Source organism: Lissotriton vulgaris, chromosome 6 (assembly GCF_964263255.1).
Source record: "Lissotriton vulgaris chromosome 6, aLisVul1.2, whole genome shotgun sequence".
Taxonomy (NCBI): Eukaryota; Metazoa; Chordata; class Amphibia; order Caudata; family Salamandridae; genus Lissotriton; species Lissotriton vulgaris.
The window spans coordinates 600,594,778-600,612,497 of NC_141694.1; the positions used below are offsets into that span (position 1 = coordinate 600,594,778).

A 17,720-nucleotide genomic window follows, 5' to 3' on the forward strand; every position below is an offset into this window, starting at 1 on the left:
GTCAGGTACACTGGGGTAGGCGTAGTTAGAAGCACCAGTTGAGTACATTAGCTAATGTATATATGACCGTATATATGTTTTATTCATTTTAACCATTGTATGGCTAAGAAACCATATCAATGCTTTTACAGTATTATTTTGCAATCCTCATGTTACTGTACGCACTTTTTATAATAACTAGTCTTGCAATTGTGGCAATTCATTTCTCTTGCACGAGAAGAAAGACTGTTCAATAAATAATACCTTTTTTATTGAAAACGCCCATTTCTCTATTCTCTGCATCTTGGTGAAAGTAATCTGCACAAAACTGACTGAGTAAAATAACTGTCTATTGTTTCACACAACTCTAGAGATTGACTCTTATTCTAAGGAGCAAAGTTGTCATGTTTATGCGGTTGTTGGAAAACTGAATCCCTTCTTGTCTGTACCAGGGAAGCTGATCACTTCCTATTCAGTCAAGAAAGTTTCCAGTGACCTCTGAGCTAGTTGGTAACAAACCCAATTAAGTTTAGCATAGTCAGTGGAGACCTGGAAGATCCGCACTTCTACGTCCATACTACTGTTTATGTTATTCCAATGCGCAGGGCCTATTGGGAAAATAGGAACTACACTACAATTTCAGTGGCACAGTATGCATGGGACCCGTATCTTGGCATTTCAGAATCTCTTCCTCTGCAGCTTCCTCTGCAGCTCATTAGAGCAAATGACACAGCAGAAGCCACTATCTAAGAATCCTAGATTACACTCAGAGTTCTTCAACAAGATAAAACTCAGCAACCTGGGAAAACCCCGCTTGCTATGTTTTGATTAGTAATAGAACTCTAATGAGCACTGAGAGACGATCACTTCCTAGTGACATCTTTATTGACGTCTTATGTCCAAAAACTTACGTCAAACCAGGCACCTTTCAGGTATAAATATTACCAACGTTGCCTTAAGCAAATGCTGATGTTACTACTGCCGTCTCAATGACATCGGTGATAGCGATGGTGTGGTGAACATAGGAGCAGAACAGCTGTCCCCTTCAGAGCCCAGCAGATACAAGCTGCCCACGGACGCTGCCCCATCCTCTTCCTCGACGCGCTGAGAAAGACGCTGTCTTTTCTCCTGCCGAGAAAATCCAGCTCCGGCGTTTCCAGCCTACTCTTGCGAGTGACTGGGATATCGAGTCCTGGAAGGAGATACAAGACCTCCAACATTCTATTTCAGAGGTATGGTGTTGACTAAACCCTTAGAGAGAATTCTTGAAGTAAACCTTGGCAAAACCAACGTAACTAAAGCTACTTACTCCCTCCCACGTATTAGGCTTAGGTCAGGTACACTGGGGTAGGCGTAGTTAGAAGCACCAGTTGAGTACATTAGCTAATGTATATATGACCGTATATATGTTTTATTCATTTTAACCATTGTATGGCTAAGAAACCATATCAATGCTTTTACAGTATTATTTTGCAATCCTCATGTTACTGTACGCACTTTTTATAATAACTAGTCTTGCAATTGTGGCAATTCATTTCTCTTGCACGAGAAGAAAGACTGTTCAATAAATAATACCTTTTTTATTGAAAACGCCCATTTCTCTATTCTCTGCATCTTGGTGAAAGTAATCTGCACAAAACTGACTGAGTAAAATAACTGTCTATTGTTTCACACAACTCTAGAGATTGACTCTTATTCTAAGGAGCAAAGTTGTCATGTTTATGCGGTTGTTGGAAAACTGAATCCCTTCTTGTCTGTACCAGGGAAGCTGATCACTTCCTATTCAGTCAAGAAAGTTTCCAGTGACCTCTGAGCTAGTTGGTAACAAACCCAATTAAGTTTAGCATAGTCAGTGGAGACCTGGAAGATCCGCACTTCTACGTCCATACTACTGTTTATGTTATTCCAATGCGCAGGGCCTATTGGGAAAATAGGAACTACACTACAATTTCAGTGGCACAGTATGCATGGGACCCGTATCTTGGCATTTCAGAATCTCTTCCTCTGCAGCTTCCTCTGCAGCTCATTAGAGCAAATGACACAGCAGAAGCCACTATCTAAGATTCCTAGATTACACTCAGAGTTCTTCAACAAGATAAAACTCAGCAACCTGGGAAAACCCCGCTTGCTATGTTTTGATTAGTAATAGAACTCTAATGAGCACTGAGAGACGATCACTTCCTAGTGACATCTTTATTGACGTCTTATGTCCAAAAACTTACGTCAAACCAGGCACCTTTCAGGTATAAATATTACCAACGTTGCCTTAAGCAAATGCTGATGTTACTACTGCCGCTACTGCCGTCTCAACAACATCGGTGATAGCGATGGTGTGGTGAACATAGGAGCAGAACAGCTGTCCCCTTCAGAGCCCAGCAGATACAAGCTGCCCACGGACGCTGCCCCTCCTCTTCCTCGACGCGCTGAGAAAGACGCTGTCTTTTCTCCTGCCGAGAAAATCCAGCTCTGGCGTTTCCAGCCTACTCTTGCGAGTGACTGGGATATCGAGTCCTGGAAGGAGATACAAGACCTCCAACATTCTATTCCAGAGGTATGGTGTTGACTAAACCCTTAGAGAGAATTCTTGAAGCAAACCTTGGCAAAACCAACTTAACTAAAGCTACTTACTTACTCCCTCCCACGTATTAGGCTTAGGTCAGGTACACTGGGGTAGGCGTAGTTAGAAGCACCAGTTGAGTACGTTAGCTAATGTATATATGAATGTATATATGTTTTATTCATTTTAACCATTGTATGGCTAAGAAACCATATCAATGCTTTTACAGTATTATTTCGCAATCCTCATTTTACTGTACGCACTTTTTATAATAACTAGTCTTGCAATTGTGGCAATTCATTTCTCTTGCACGAGAAGAAAGACTGTTCAATAAATAATACCTTTTTTATTGAAAACGCCCGTCTCTCTATTCTCTGCATCTTGGTGAAAGTAATCTGCACAAAACTGACTAAGTAAAATAACTGTCTATTGTTTCACACGACTCTAGAGATTGACTCTTATTCTAAGGAACAAAGTTGTCATGTTTATGCTGTTTGTTATTCTAATGCGCAGGGCCTATTGGGAAAATAGGAACTACACTACATGGCGCCCAACGTTTGGTAAGGCGATAAAACTAACGCAAGACGTTAGAGTAACTCAGTTGTGCATTTTTCACACAGACCCCTTTCTCCCGTAAATACTCCAATAGACGTCTGGAGTGGGTGAAAGGTTAAAATCCGCTCGACCTTAGTAGGAAGAGATTCCTATGTAAAGCTCTGGTTTATTCAACGTTGAAGGATACAGTGTTCCAAAATATTGTGCACCTAATCTTTGTCTCCTTGGAGACCTGCTCTGCAAAACCTGCATTAATAAAATGTCAGACGATGATACCGCAGTAAATGCGACTCAGCATGGTCCCGATAATACAGGGACTACTGAACCGGGTGCAATAATCATCCCGGCACATTTAAGAAAATCTATAACGTCAAAACTTATAGAAAATGGACTGACCACACAAGGTGGCACAGTCGTCTTCGTGATAGAGGCACACAAATATCGGCAGACAGAGGTATTCTATTTATGGATAAAATTTCCAGCGGCAAACACCGCAACACACGAGTTCCACTATTACAAAATAGGGGATCCACCGGAAGAGTACGCTCCTTTCGAGGAGATTGAAATCCCATTAAAATTCCAAGAGCACCTGCTCTGGTTTAAAGGTGCCCTAAAACATAATGATCATATTACCAGGTTCCGTCCACTAGGTAGACCAGGAGCAATGTGGCCGGTTCTAGCCAGCTACACACCACACCCAGACATTGCAAAAATGTCTAGAGAGGAGCTGTTAGCACAGCTAAAAACATTAATTAAAATACATAGACAATTAGTCCAATATCATCTCCTTTGCCCAAGGGATGAAAGAAGTAGCACATTGGATGGCAGCAAACCTCCTTCAGTGCAAAGTCTCCAAGACGGAGGTGATGCTCTTTGGGGAAGCCAAACGACTGTGGACTCCGGACTGGTGGCCTTGTGATCTTGGCCCAGTCCCTGAGCCAAAAATGGTAGTGAAAGACCTGGGAGTCAAACTGGATCAGGAGCTCACCCTAAAACATCACGCTACTCATGTAGTAAGCTCCTGTTTCCATGTTATTGGACTTCTCCGAAGGGTGTTCCCCTTGCTACCTGATTCCACCAGGAAAACTTTAGTTCAGTCGCTCGTGCTGAGTAGACTGGACTACTGTAACGGTCTGCTGCTAGCCGCCAACGAAGGGGTCATCGCTAGACTTCAAGTCGTGCAGAACATGGCTGCCCGCCTTGTTGTCAATGCCCCGGCCAGGACTCCTTCAAAGCCGCTTCTCAAAAAACTCCACTGGCTCACCATAAAACAAAGAGTGCTGTTTAAAACTTGCTGCATTATCCACAAGTGCCTTTCTGGTAGAGGCCCGGAGGATTTAAATAAGAAATTCATCCCATACATTCCCGCAAGAACCCTGAGATCCGGAGACCATGAACTATTATGCGTCCCCAGATTCTGGAAGACACGTCAAGGTGGAAGAGCTCTGTCAGTGGCAGGCCCGAAACTTTGGAATGAACTTCCATTGGAAATCAGAGCATGCAGGGAACATTTTCCCTTCAGGAAAAAGTTAAAAACTTTCCTGTTTAATTATTGATACTGTTGAATATTAATAACACATGACAGGGCCATTTGCTTTCTGATGTTGCCAAAGGCGCGGAGATACTCCCCAGGGAGTCGATTCCCAGCGCGGTATAAGTTTGCAAATAAATAAATAAATAAAAATATGTAATCCAGACGGCAACAGTCCAAACAGCTGTTAATGTACCACAGCTGACCCCTCATCAGGGGAACACCAATAAAATTGCACCACAGAACATAGTCATGTCTTGGTAAAACACCCATAAAACGGGATTAAATTCCTTTCTGGTTAGCGCAGAAAATTACTCAAATAGAGGCAGTATTTCCGAATACTACCCCTATTGAGAAACACAGGATCCTGACCATCTGCCTTCCTATGGGGGTCGCACCACACGTGGAGGACTGTGACACTTGGGGTACAGTCTTTGCTTCTATTTACACAAAAACACATGGTGTTCCGTCAATGGCGGTAATACCTGAAGTGCTAAAACAGATTCAGAATGAATACGGTCCAGAACCTGCTTTAACTCTTGGTATGAAATTACTGAAAGACTTCAAGCAGGTCTCGGCTATATTACTAGCCAATATAAAAGGAGAAGCAGCATCTGTGGCGATCCGCCAGAAGTTGAAGGAAACAGATATAACAGATCAACCAATTGAGCTTGCCAGAATCATAGAAAAATGTTCTGAATAACTAGGTAGAGACAGCTTGGGTGGAAAACCAATAAAGCCCCAACTGCTCGAAAATCCTAAAAAATTATTTATTAAAAATAATTCAAACACTCCTAAAAAGAGCTGGGATGGAAATAAACAATCCACTCCCAAAGAAAAAGTTTTCCAGTCCAGAGGAATGTCTCCTCGACGGAGGGAAAGAACTCCGACTCGAGAACACCAGTCTCCCCAGAGGGAGCCCTCTGAGAAAAGATATAACCTTAGAAATAGGGATAATTTGAAGAAGCCTGATAGATATCAAAGTATTGATACACGTCCCTCTCGATCTTTTTCGCAGAAATCGGAAAGAAGAGGACGGTCAGACCCAGGAGAGCACACCAAGTCCAAAGACAAGGAACCTGCTCAGAATAATAAATCTCAATTTCCAAGAAAGAAGGTAGCCAGTATTAGAGTAATCGAACATGCCGAGAATATCGAGCACACAGTTGAAAAACAGGGAGTGGGCACAGACAATGCTACACAGTGCAGCAGAAATCAGTATAGCCCGCAAGATCCTGATGAGTCATCTGGAGACAGTGGACACGAATGAATACATTCAGGTTGAAACTGCCGACACCAGAGTTAGCGAGCCCCATAAGATATACGAAATAACATTGCGTATAGAGGGTGATAAGACTAGGAAAATAATGGGTCTATTTTGGGATAAACTCTCAAAAGGCTATGATATTCTGTTAGCTGAAAAAGATTGGCCCCCAGAGTTTGTCAGGGAGTGCCCTCGTGGCGAAGAAATGATTATGCCTGCCTTCTCAAATCACATTCCGATTCACAAAAAATATACTTATGCAAGGAAATGGGCAGTAGCCCAGGCACCGGCATTATATAAAAATCATGTAGGATGGGATGAGGACTCTCCTCCTCACAAAATCCAGTTAAAAAGTCAACCGACTGCACAAAGGCAGTATCCCATTAAGCAAGAAGCTAAAAAACAAGTCGGGGAGATTTTAGATCAACTTGAATACCAGGGGGTGATTGAAACATGCACCTCTCAAATGAACAATCCTTTGTTTCCTGTCTCCAAGCCAGACAATTCATATCGTCTAGTTTTGGATTACAGACACCTTAATGCATGTTGTAAAACATTTGCAGTACAAAATTCGCATAGTGCTGCACTAATGAATAACATAGTTAGGAAAAAATATAAAACAACATTAGACATATCAAATGGTTTCTTTTGTCAAAACATTGCACCAGCAAGCAGATACTTGACCGCTTTCTCAGTAATGGGGTCTCAGAAAAATTTCTGTAGGCTCCCACAGGGATTCAAGAATAGCCCAGGACTATTTTCAGCCAGAGTAACAGAGTTACTACAAATGTATGATGATGAGGCATTATCTTACATAGATGATATCTATCTCACAGACGACGACTTAGAGACTCACTTGAAAAGAGTGAACACCATCATACTTGGGTTCGCAGCAGAGGGTTACAAATTCAACTTTAAAAAGTCTCGAATTGCCCATCTGACAGTATTATTTTTAGGATACAAATTATCAAGTGAAGGGAAAAGCATAGCGGACAACTTCTTAGAAAAGTGCACTGTACTCCAAGCTCCAAAAACGCTGAAGAACTTACAATCGATTCTAGGCTTTCTGAATTTCGGTAGAACTTACATCCTAAATTACGCGGAGAGGGTTAAACCTCTCTACGAGCTAATTAAACCTGATTTTAAACCAATCACTTGGACTCAAAAACACACAGAAATTTTGAGATCACTGCAAAAAGACATGTTAGCAAAAAGAAAATTAGATATACGTGATAACACACGCGATCTTGTAATCCGAGTCATCCCAGGAAGATGCGGATTCACGTACCTGACCTCGAATGAGGGAGAAAAGGTACCAATTTCAATTAAATCTCACTTGTACACACAAGCAGAAAAAACATTCAGTCCAACAGAAAATACAGTGAAAGCAGTAGAAACTGCATTAGCGAATGAACGAGAACTAGCACATGGTAGAAGGATCAATATCCTTACAGCGAAATCCGCCTTCGAGGCGCTATTCAGCCCAGTAAACCTGCCTACAGTGTCACTGGATCCGAAATGGATACAGTGTATGGATTCTCTTGGAGCGGAAGATGTGAAATACTATTTCGCCCTGCAATTCGAAAAACTGAATGAATTGGCTTATGAAGAAGAATATCCTCTGCCAATCGAACTTCTGCCTCTCCCACAGTACGCCTGTATAATCTATACAGATAGATTTGTACAGCATTTCAACGTAGAGAGCAAATCCTATGATGCAGCCTGTGCGATTGTTAAAGGTCGCTGGCTGTGCGGTAAATTCAGACCGAAAATAACAAAAACTGAATCAGTGAGAAACTTCTCGGCTCAGAGAGCTGAAATCAGATCTTTAAAGATGGCGCTTGAAAATGCAGAACGTGAATTCCCGACACTAATCGTGTGCGATTCGCATTTTTGCGTCAACTCTTACAATAACAAGTTACAGAACTGGATTGAAAATGATTACAAAGATGACACAGGTGCCACAACAAAGCATAAAATGCTTTGGAAACAAGTAGCTCTTTTACAGAAAGAACTACAAAAGACTCACGTGATACACACTGAGTCATCAACGTGATGGCGTTCACGTTGCAGGGAATTCGAGCTTATAGGGAGGCCATGGCCAGCATGGGCGTTGGCTTGCGGTATTCTTGTCCGTCACACCCCGAAGGGAACAGTGTGGTAGAAAGAAAAAACCGGGACATAAAGCAATCTATAACGGCGAAGGTATTAGGTTCGGGTGATGGGTGGGTGATGGGTGGGTCAAACATTTAATAAGTGTCCAGTTAAGCCTAAACAACTTGCCAAGAAATTCTCTAAAAGGTTTCAGCCCATACGAACTATTGTTCGGAACTAGAATGCGAATTCAGGACTTAGATAGTCAGGTATCAGTGGTAGAAGATAAGAAAACAGACTTTGATATCAAAGATCGTTTGGCTGTTTTACAGGACTTGAGCGAAACAAGAAAATCCTTAAGCAACATAAAGTTAAAGCAACAGCCAGCTACCACTGACAAGGCACCACCAGCCCCAGCAAGGCCTGTCTGGATTCCAAAGATTGGGGATCTAGTCAGAGAAAAAATAGCGGTGAAGAAGGAATTTGGGCCTTCTTACAGAAAAGCAGTACCTGTCTTAGCAATCAACGGAACAAGATCAGTAGTACTACCGCCCCTTGCTGGTAAAAAGGAGAACAGAGTTGTATCAATCGACCGGGTAAAACCACAAGCATGTGGCCTATAATCAACAGTAGGCCCAGTGGACTCCCGAGAAACAACAGAATACCCAAACTTGCAACAATCCAAGAGGTCCAAACTGAAAGACTAATCACATTCGATCAGCCTGCAGTGCACAGAGAGGGACTATGCAATAATGCCATGGAACTCGTGCCTCTTGAAACACAGATTGAAACAGTTCGTCAAGAAACACCAGTCTACAATGATGTGGCATCAGAATGTGCTACCGAAAGACAAATTGAAAGAACAATCCCAACAATTGACAGAACTGCCTCTGGCTACTTCATCAACTTCGATAACTTTTCTGAGGATCAAATAACCCCGAAGTGATGCCAGAAACAAAAAAGACTTTTAAAGAAAAAGCAACAGAACTCTTTCATCAAATCAAAGAAGTATATCTGGATGCACCATTAATTGAGCATTGGATTATTTCGGGGGTATTCATACTCCTACTATGCCTAATTTTAGTTTTAATTTTAGGAAAGTTTATTACAATTGAATGGACACAGCAAGTCAGAACATCAACTTAGTCCTCAAACCACACAGATCATCCCACGTGAAGAAAAGAGAACTGTCAACAGTAAATGTCACAGCCATTCCAATACCCGGCGGGGTAGTATGGGACAAAACTGACCATGAAATATATGATCCGGTCGAAATCCTGAAGTATCCTCATGAATTCAAGGTTTCATTAAGTGACTTTGTAAAACCTAGTACATTCCCTGATGATTGGGACTTTGAAAGTATTAATAATATGATGTCTGATTTAGTAATGTCAGCAAGATTCACAGAACATGATTATTTACAAGGTTTGTCTAGTTATGAACAGATGTTCTGCTACACACACTATGGTGATCATTACATGCATGAATCTGCACAGCCTAGAAATGTTTTTAAGTATAACCAATGGGAACATTGTGCTACTCCACCTAAAAGTAGTTCTAAAACATTCTATGAGAAATTCAAGTACTTCTCAGGGTTTAACACCAGTGATGCAGAAACGTTTTATTATAAACTGTTAGACAAAACAGGATTGAAAACAATGCTGACAAATAGTAAATTGATATATTCAGAAGCATTTTATGAAAAAATGATGACATTTGGTTTTGATTTTTGGAAAAATAACATTGAAACAAAAACAATCTGGGGTACAAAAGATTGGCAGGTACAAGGCCTAGAAGCATTATTTCGAGCCTGTATGATCCCAGAACAAATAATGTTTTTAAATGACACAATTCAACAAACATCCTGTCTTGGCCCAGCTAAGATCAAAGACCTTAACAAACCGTCTATTCCAAAGCCAATACCTGATAATGCAACAACAGATATTGAGATAGATGTATCTAAAATTTTACATTTAAACAGAACACATCCTGATTGGAAAAAGTGGTTAATCTGGCCTACTGACACAAACAACTGTCAAGATAGATTCCTGAATAAAACACAGGGGTTAACAATGTCCAGACAATACCCTAGATACTCCCAGAGACAACATCCAGGGATAGTAACAACATACAGTGTAGGGAAGCTGTGCCTTGAATGGCTAGAATCATCCACACTGGCTGAAATTAAGCAACACTTATCTTTACTTAAAGATGGTGCTGATTTGTGTGATTTTATTATGGGACCTCGCAAACAGCGTCAAAAGCGCTTCATAGCGGCCAGCATCTATGCGGCATACAACGAGGTTTGGAAAGTCACACAAATTGAAACAGCTGAAAAAATACGAGAAATTGATCATATTAATTTGGAAAAATCACTTTCTGTTGTGGACAATGGGTTAATGACTCTGTCTTCCAGAATATATTCACTGGACAGTATTGTATCATCTGCCATAGATATAATAGACAAAGACTTACTAATGTTACAGCATGGCCAGTCACAATTGCGTTCTATTGTACAGTTAGGCTGGACGCTGCAAAATCTTCGTTCAAGCTATGTGCCTTGGCTTGTAATCAACACAACGTCATTGTTTTCCATCTTTAACCTTACTGATAAACAAATCAGCTTGGCACAGAAAGGAGCAGACTATACAATCCTGAGCATCGAAAAACTTGAGAGATTACCTTTGACAATGTCAGAAAGTCCTGTCATTGAATGGATAATACACGGGATTATCACAATTCCGATAACAACTTTGTAATTTAAAAATTGCCTTGAATACATACCTACTGGCCAGTATGAACGATTAGGTAAAGGATACATTAAGTCAACATGGAAATTACCATACACACACACATGCTATAGTGACAGCAACAAAAATGTATTTCTTAGTGGTGAAAACTGTAAACATTCACTAAGCGGTATACTTTTGTGCCAGGGTATTAATTTACACGGAGCCTGTGAAGGAAATTCTAACAACCTTTCATGCCACCAACATGTCACACCTGCAACGCAGATAGAGCCCTTCTTTAAGCAGCTCTCGAATGGGAGTTACATTCTAAGAACGGATCGCAGCTGTTGTGGCCTTTTGCCAGGGAAAGCATATCTCGTACACGTAACTTCCATGGTCAAATGCTGTATGCAAGCATTGTTTCCAAACGGCCCTGGAGACACTGAGACTCCCATATGGCCTCGTTTGAATTTCTCTTCTATACGAATTGATACTTTAAGCAGAATGAAGTCTGTGCTTTTGCAGACAACAGTGCCCATCACGTCATCAAAAGAGACGTATGATCTCCTAGTTGCAAGGACGGCTATGGAGATACATGACCTTTTATCAACAAATTGCCCCGTGCATTTCACAGAAATGCTTAGCCAACTCCTTAACATGTCTAGTGCCACAGGCATCCCAGGCATATTTAAGACGATTTTTACGGGACTGCTGACACCATTCAAAGCAATTCTAGGAATCATTCCTAATTTTGTCCATTCAGTCTTTGGCGGCATACTCCTGATTTTGGGACTTGTAGCAGGCATTTTATTTTTGACCCTCCTGCTCCGATATGGCAAGCTAAAACTCAGACATGACTCCTACAATGATGGAAGAAACGATCCTAGCAGTACGCTACCGGGACAGAATAACTAGAGTCCTTGGATTGGCCGGGCTGAGAGATCTGAACATGACCTGGTTTCTTTCATTCAGACCGATATGGCAGACCTGCATCTTACCTGTGCTTCGATGTATGCTATGCGGAGATGAGTGCGTGTTGGACATCTGTCTTGCACTTCCATCAGCAGTACCAATTGATATTGATATTTTGCTAAGTCCTATAACGGCTCACCAATTGTGTTGTCCCCAGCGGCTACCAATCCTGATGACGGCATTCGTTGAGACTACTGTGCTACGACTAGGTGGTGACAGTGGAGCGAGAAATAAAAGCAACATCACCCAGGTACGACCTTCTGTGAGCATTGCTGATCCAGACTTTGATGACAGCAATCATTCTCACACCTGCCAAGTTACAGCGCTATCGAACTTGGTCGAACTGTCACCTGATTTTGTAGACCAATTCTTTGAGAGCCTGTCTGATATGATGTTCTCCCCGAACAGAAACAATAATTTTAGAAAAGCATTCCGACACACAGCGTTCCCATGAACTCTGAATTCGGCCTTCAGTTTTGATCAACAAAAACTGCTGAAAAGCGTTGGAACTCTATTCCCCCGTTCAACAAGAATTTTTTTGAATTGAACACTTTTTCAAAATATTTACCTTTTTCTGGCATGAAATTCTTTGCTTAAAGTAGACCTATTCATAAAGAACAGAAGATTCTATTTTTAGGTAAATCTAGAGACATTATAACTTTGCATCTGCCTCTAGCACATTTTATAACAAATGCATTTATATGTGATGAAATTATCTCGCCCTTCTTTTCTGTATTAAGAGATATTTCATGTGTAATTTTTTCGCAAAATCGTTCACTGATTACATATGCTATAATTTTGAATGATTTCTATGCTTAAAGACGTACAGTACATTCCATGTATTTCAAATACGCCATTTCAAATGCATATAGGTATTTTGGGGTGGGTAATGTTACACATGCATCTTTTGCTATAGTTTTTAGTAAATTGATGGACATAAATTCGTGGAGTGGGTGTCGCGTTCTAATCTAGGACCCTGATCAATACTGTGACCTTATGCCCCTATACGGCTATAATCCATTTATTCCCCTATAATGGCATAAACGATCAAGAGTGATATTTCAGAAACTCGTCTCTGGCCTAACACGATCAGAGCCACATTTCAGAATCTCTTCCTCTGCAGCTTCCTCTGCAGCTCATTAGAGCAAATGACACAGCAGAAGGCACTATCTAAGATTCCTAGATTACACTTCGAGTTCTTCAACAAGATAAAATTCAGCAACCTGGGAATACCCCGCTTGCTATGTTTAGAGTAGTAATAGAACTCTAATGAGCACTGAGAGACGATAAATTCCTAGTGACATCTTTATTGACGTCTTATGTCCAAAAACTTAAGCAAATGCTGATGTTACTACTGCCGTCTCAATGACATCGGTGATAGCGATGGTGTGGTGAACATAGGAGCAGAACAGCTGTCCCCTTCAGAGCCCAGCAGATACAAGCTGCCCACGGACGCTGCCCCATCCTCTTCCTCGACGCGCTGAGAAAGACGCTGTCTTTTCTCCTGCCGAGAAAATCCAGCTCCGGCGTTTCCAGCCTACACTTGCGAGTGACTGGGATATCGAGTCCTGGAAGGAGATACAAGACCTCCAACATTCTATTTCAGAGGTATGGTGTTGACTAAACCCTTAGAGAGAATTCTTGAAGTAAACCTTGGCAAAACCAACGTAACTAAAGCTACTTACTCCCTCCCACGTATTAGGCTTAGGTCAGGTACACTGGGGTAGGCGTAGTTAGAAGCACCAGTTGAGTACATTAGCTAATGTATATATGACCGTATATATGTTTTATTCATTTTAACCATTGTATGGCTAAGAAACCATATCAATGCTTTTACAGTATTATTTTGCAATCCTCATTTTACTGTACGCACTTTTTATAATAACTAGTCTTGCAATTGTGGCAATTCATTTCTCTTGCACGAGAAGAAAGACTGTTCAATAAATAATACCGTTTTTATTGAAAACGCCCATTTCTCTATTCTCTGCATCTTGGTGAAAGTAATCTGCACAAAACTGACTGAGTAAAATAACTGTCTATTGTTTCACACAACTCTAGAGATTGACTCTTATTCTAAGGAGCAAAGTTGGCATGTTTATGTGGTTGTTGGAAAACTGAATCCCTTCTTGTCTGTACCAGGGAAGCTGATCACTTCCTATTAAGTCAAGAAAGTTTCCAGTGACCTCTGAGCTAGTTGGTAACAAACCCAATTAAGTTTAGCATAGTCAGTGGAGACCTGGAAGATCCGCACTTCTACGTCCATACTACTGTTTATGTTATTCCAATGCGCAGGGCCTATTGGGAAAATAGGAACTACACTACAATTTCAGTGGCACAGTATGCATGGGACCCATATCTTGGCACACCGGTCCCACTTAGGGCAACATACTATATACAAAAAATGATGGATGGAATGCTTGAATTAATCTCAGCCACTGGTTATTATTTGGGACTGCATCCCATGCCACCTCAGTTGGAACCCAGCGATATGCATATCAGTCTTGACTCTGCTCCAATGGCAACAGTCCAGCATTCACTGCTAAGCCAGATCCTCCCTGAACCGGAACACAAGCAACCAAGGACCAGTTTTGTCCTTGTTATTGTCTCGTCAGACAGGTATACCTTGGTTCAAATGACACAGTGTGCACTGTACCCACATCTGGACATACCCTTTACACTTAGGGTGACATACTAAAGTATATAAAGAGTGATGGATTGAATGCTTGAATATCAGCCATTGGTAATTAGTCAGGCCGCATCCCAGTTCACCATTATTTTTCCATGCCCTCTCCGTTTGAAATGGATAAAAATGGGGCATGGATACACCCTTGCCTCACCCCATGATTACCCTTGAAAGGGTCAGTATATCTGCCATCTGTTCCGTATCTCACTACTGTCGACCAATCCTTATGCAGATCATGAGGAACTAAATTATGTTATCATCAGTCACCATGCTAGGCAGAATTTTCCATAACTTGTCACTATTGATCCGGTCTAAAGTGGATGTTAATTCCAAACGGCCATTTGGAGGGGACCCTGCTGGGCCACTTTGCATTTGTCCACAATAAAGCACTGACCTAGTGTGCTTCACCCTGGCCTAAAATGGTACTGAAGTTTGGTCAAGATTTTCTTATCTTCATACCAGGACATAAGCGGTGACCTCAACATCAGCCTTACTGCCTTAACCACATAGTCAATAAGAGAAATCAGCCTGTGGCTGCGGGGATCATCCTTCTCCCCTTTCTTAAAAACAGGAATTATTAAAGACTGAGTTCAGGAGGTAACATTGCATTCTCTGGTCGCTGTATTAATAGTATGAGTAAGAAGAGTAGTACATCTGATAGGGTCTAGTTTGTAAAGGTCGGAGGCCATGCCAACCAGGTTTGGTGCTTTGTTCTTAGGAAGGTATTTGATAGATCTACCGATCTTTTCTGGTGGGAACACAATAATAGTTGAACCCAGGGTGAGTGAGAGCTCATCCTGGGCTTCTCTTTTCGGATCAACCCACAGATCCCTTCAAAGTTTGTAATCCAGCTCTTTGTGGTTATATGGGAGCAAACAATTACCTAATCTTCAAAGGCCAAAATTGAGAGATTCTCAGTCTCCCAGAAAAGGTTTTTTTTTTCTGAGTGTAATAGATTGTAAAAGCTGATCCCAGGCCTCATGCTTTCCGCTCTTTAATCACCTCTTTGTATCTTTTTGGCCAGCCATACCCTTAATCCTGGATCTTGGTGATTTCTACAAGGCTTTCATCACATTGCTGTGCGTTCTTAAGCACTTGCGATTGAATCATTTAAAATGCAGCTTGTGGTTATGTGAATCATGAAGAGTTAGAGCTGCCAGGACATTGTGATCCTTTTAAAGAAAACAAGAATAGAGGTGGAGTTTGAGGTCTCATGGAGACAAATATAAAAATACAAAGCAGAAAGGGAGGTCTCCTCACAAATCCAATCAAGGGACGAGGAGTGAAAGGAGTAGAAGAAAAACAAGGTGGTCCCTCTTGCTGATTCACAGAAAAAGGGGGGATAGCACTTGCTTGTATGATGCCACTATAGCTCACGAGATCTTTACAATTTCAAGCCACTCATAACAGTTTATACCAAGTTACAATACTCAACAAAATCAAATAAAATATCTTAGTCATTTATTAAAAGAATTTTTGACAATGTTAAACATCAAATAACTGTGCCACAGAAAAGTGTTAAAAAAGAGTGTCGGCATCATGCAACAATGATGAACATCTCTTAAGTATATACAATACACAAATTAAAAACAACAATTTTTTAAAAAAACCAAGTAGTCGACGCAGCGTTTCGGTTCTTAAGTTGACACCTTCATCAGGACGGGGTTCTATACAACAGAGAAACAACGGATTAAAAACCACATTTTGCTTTCACAGTTCATCAGTGTCGTATCTCAACTATTACTATTTTTTACAACTTATATAGTCTTTAATTACCATCTTCTATTTTTATACCAAGGAGACAATTATTATCACAGACATAGTTCATTACTAATGTGTGGTAGTTTCTCTTAGAACATCTTTAGAATAACAATTAAAGTGACACAAACAACCGTGGCTACTGGATCTCATGAGCTACATGGAGAGGTTTCATAAAGAAAGCTCCATGGGGCATTAGGTCTATACTCGCGATGCAGTACATGGCATCATTTAGTTGTATTATTGTAACCAAGGTGATTATACTGCAAGGAAGAATATGTGAACTTACTTTTAAAAACAGAACGAACTCGTGTTGTCTTCCTCTATTTTAAATTGAAGGAGACAATTCTAGATTCATGGTAGAATATCACATGAAATGGATTGTAATGGTTGTAAAGGGGAATCCCTTTTATCTGAAAACATATATAAGAGCTTCCGTTACAAAAAATATATATATATAAGTACATTTTAATTTAATGTAAATGTGTGTGTATAACCCATTTATACAGCAAGTTACCTGAATACTTAAAAGAAGTTTTCATTCAATGGAGGAAAAAGGAGCCACCGATATATAGGACAGTTTCTTTCAAAGGGCTTCCTTAGGGAAATAAGACAGGGAATCCCAATTAGTTCCCGGAGTGGTCTAATAATTTACAACTCATTCATCAATAATTAGAAAAAGAACTCACCCCTATCAATGAGGTACCAACGAAAAAGTAAAGCACGTGACTGGATGGCGTCAGGCTATTTTCGTTCAGTGGGGATAGGTTCCTTGTCTCTGTTCTTGGAGGGTTTTTTTACATTCACCTCTCTACAAGAGACATGCAAACATGAAGCGTTTATACATTAGCCGCTCTATTAAAGTATTGCACCCATTGTTGAATCAGTTATCTACAATCTGAATTTCTGGTCGGATAGATATAGTCTTTACCAAAAGAACCTCCCCTTAACAGCGAGAAGGCAGCAATCTAAATGCGAATGTTCAATAGCGTTCTTCCTGTATAAATGCATAAAGAAAGCGACTCTAAAGAACCCAAATATCCTAGGGGAAGGGGAGGTTCTTTTGGTAAAGACTATATCTATCCGACCAGAAATTCAGATTGTAGATAACTGATTCAACAATGGGTGCAATACTTTAATAGAGCGGCTAATGTATAAACGCTTCATGTTTGCATGTCTCTTGTAGAGAGGTGAATGTAAAAAAACCCTCCAAGAACAGAGACAAGGAACCTATCCCCACTGAACGAAAATAGCCTGACGCCATCCAGTCACGTGCTTTACTTTTTCGTTGGTACCTCATTGATAGGGGTGAGTTCTTTTTCTAATTATTGATGAATGAGTTGTAAATTATTAGACCACTCCGGGAACTAATTGGGATTCCCTGTCTTATTTCCCTAAGGAAGCCCTTTGAAAGAAACTGTCCTATATATCGGTGGCTCCTTTTTCCTCCATTGAATGAAAACTTCTTTTAAGTATTCAGGTAACTTGCTGTATAAATGGGTTATACACACACATTTACATTAAATTAAAATGTACTTATATATATATATTTTTTGTAACGGAAGCTCTTATATATGTTTTCAGATAAAAGGGATTCC

At 40.7% G+C, this 17,720-nt stretch overlaps 1 protein-coding gene across 1 annotated transcript in view; it reads left to right on the plus strand.

The window, feature by feature from the left end:
• USP45 (ubiquitin specific peptidase 45) overlaps positions 1-17,720 on the plus strand; it is a 2,087,971-nt gene that overhangs the window by 468,452 nt on the left and 1,601,799 nt on the right. The gene's annotated exons all lie outside the window — the stretch shown is intronic.